We start from the raw sequence: 2878 nt of genomic DNA on the forward strand, positions 1-2878 counted from the left end.
TTCCACAGAGGGCAGGGCCAGCATGCAGTGTACCTTTCACAGCATAAGTCTCTAGCCACTTGAACAAGTTAGCATGCCCAGCCCAGTCTTTCCCCTTCTCTTGTCCTGTTTCCAGTGGCAGTAGCCCACTCAGGAACACTCAGAGTTGTGTCACAGTATCCCTGGCTCCCTGACTTGTAATTATTCTTTGTGTTCAGGTTTCTAGAATAACTTAGTCTCAAACAACAGGTTCTCTTTCAAGATGCTGGTGACTCTGGCCTCCGCATAGTTAGTGACAAAATGGATTTAAACCTCCTGTGGTTACACAGGAGAAGATATCGCCATACTGAATTCTCCAGCTGGATTTGTGGCTTTTTCTATGGTTTGATTGCCAGTTTCTTTTTCTTCTGGGCCACCTGGCTCATCTTTGGGTTATTCTTCCAGCTTTAGATGGAGTCATATACTGCATACTACTTAACACTTCTTAGCCTTTTTTTTCCCCTTGTGTTTCCAGTGCTCTTATTATCTTCTTTGTGTGATTTATCATGGCCTTCTAATCTTCCTGTCTTTGGAATAGTCCATCCTTTGTTACCCCAGTTCTCATTTAGAATGTCATACAGGAACAGCTTTTTTCATTTTAACATACGTATTTATTCACTTTATATCCTTATTGTAGTCTCCCACTCTTCTTAGTTCCCCACCCCCTTGTGCACCTCTTCCCCTTTTCTCCCCTCCTCTGCAGAGAAGGGTGAGGTCCCCCTTGGGTACTGACCTGCCCTGGCACATTAGGTCGATGCAGAACTAGGTATGTCCTCTCCCACTGAGGCCAGACAAGCAAGGCAGTCTGGTTAGGGGAATGGGAACCAAAGGGAGGTGTCAGAGTCAGAGAGGGTCCCCACTTCAGTTGTTGGGGAGTCCACATGAAGGCCAATCTGCAGTTTTTCTAACAGAATTCCTTTTGAAAAAAAAAAAAAAAAACAAAAACAGTGACTTACTGTATAGCCTGGCTGGTATCAAACTTGTGATTCTCTTGCCTCAACATCCTGATTGCTAGGATTATAGGCATGCCCTTCATGCCTGGCCGCAGCTCTATACATTTCTGAGTTCCCTTAAATATAGTGTAGAAAATAATTTGTTTTTGTTTGTTTGTAAAACACAAGAGCCCACTCTGCTTTATGCATAACACACAGGCTGTCTGTACAAGTAGCCAACCAGTATTATTAAAAACAAGGTGAGTAATAATTGACACTTTTTTTGCTTTGCTTTCTCACTCCACCATGCTATAGTATTCCAGTTTTGAGCAACCATGCTGGAACAGGGGAGCCCCAAATTAAAATACAACCGGTGTATAAGAAAGTCAGTAAGAGTAAAAGAAGAAAACATGAGGCGAGAGTTCTGCATTTACACTCCAGTTTTCTTTTTTTTTTAATTTTTATTTTTCTTTTTAGCTGTGTCCCAGCTGTATCCCGCTCCCTCATTCCCTCCACCTCCCCAACTCCCTCCCTGGTCTCCTCCTTGCCCCTTTCCAAGTCCACTGAGAGGGGAGGACCTCCTCCCCTTTCATTTGACCCTGTTTTATCAGGTATCTTCAAGGCTGGCTGCAAAGTCCTCCTCTGTGGCCTAACAGGACTGCTCCTCCCCTGGGGGAGGGGAAGGTCAAAGAGCCTACCCTTGAGATCCTGTTAGAAATAGTCCTTGTTCCCCTTACTTTGGAAAACTACTTGGTTACTGAGCTACCACGGGCCACATCCGAGCAGAAGTTCTATGTTATATCCATAGATGGTCCTTGGTTGTACACTCCAGTTTTCAATTAGCAATAATCACACCTCAGATAAACCTCATTGGCTACAATACTGCCAGTGCGCAAAGCTTACACTCCAGTTTTATAGACAACTATCCCATTATATCCCAGTTTGAGCCCTGGCCCTGAAAGTGAAAAGGGGGGCAGTTTCACTGGACGGAGATTTTTGTCTACAGATTCAGCCTCCCCTGACCCAACTGTAATGGATCAATTTCAAGTCCATGGAGGAGGAAGGACAGTAAAAAACACTCATTTCCAAACATGTCTGTCCCCCTTGGGAATTCTCAGATGGGGACAGTGTTCTCAATTCAAGGAAAGGCTGAAGATGCTAAGGCTCAGGTTCCCAAGTAATAATCAGAAATTCCAATCGTATTATTGCTATCAGAGTTCTCCAGGCTTGGGAAGACCCCCTAACAGGCCTCTGGCAAAAATTACTTGCATTTCTGGCAATAAAAGATTTCAGGAATTTTTTTCCCCTTCTTAATCTTAACACAGGAGAGGTGGATCCATGTCCCACACAGTCTGTACTCAACCATAGGCTGCCCAGCAAAGGGCTTTCTGCAGTAACGTGCTAGATCCAGTGAGTCATCACCTCCTACAATGATGCCCGCATCCATGACCTGCATCTTGCTTTCTGTCTTGGCTTGTTTCTGTGCTGCCCACATCTTTGCATTCACTGTCAGTAGGGGGAGCACCTTCAGGGTGCACTGTAACAGGGGGGCTGGGGCCTCAAGGGGGTGTTTGGAGCATAGGGGCTGCCACTCCACTCCTCACCACTGCTGTCATCTCTTCATTATCATTATCCTCTTCTTCCTGTTCCTCTTCACAGTCTGTATCACTGGGAGGAACCCTAGGAGGGCCAGGAGGCAGGAGTCCCCTGTATCTGCTTTTTTTCCCCCCAATTTCTGCTTCTTGCTCATTTCTGATTGAGACTGGTTTTTCCTAACCCCAGGAGCCAGTGGAGGCCTCTGAAGCACCCCAAAGCCAGCCCCACCTCCTGGTCCTAACTTTCTGTTCTTTGGGTCCTTTTTTTTGAGTCTGAGAGAGGTGCCCCCCCCCACCCCGGAAAGTGGCATTAGGGTATGAGCAGCAAGGGCC

The 2878-nt window shown here is 46.0% G+C and overlaps 2 pseudogenes; both read right to left on the reverse strand.

Annotated features, from left to right (window-relative positions):
- Window positions 1-1777: 1777 nt before the first annotated feature.
- On the reverse strand, window positions 1778-1850 carry LOC129680767 (U4 spliceosomal RNA; annotated as a pseudogene).
- Window positions 1851-2161: 311 nt separating this feature from the next.
- LOC129680766 (PHD finger protein 23-like) lies at window positions 2162-2856 on the reverse strand (annotated as a pseudogene).
- Window positions 2857-2878: the final 22 nt, after the last annotated feature.

This window comes from Psammomys obesus, unplaced genomic scaffold (assembly GCF_907164565.1).
Source record: "Psammomys obesus unplaced genomic scaffold, mPsaObe1.curated_primary_1811, whole genome shotgun sequence".
NCBI classification, from domain to species: Eukaryota; Metazoa; Chordata; class Mammalia; order Rodentia; family Muridae; genus Psammomys; species Psammomys obesus.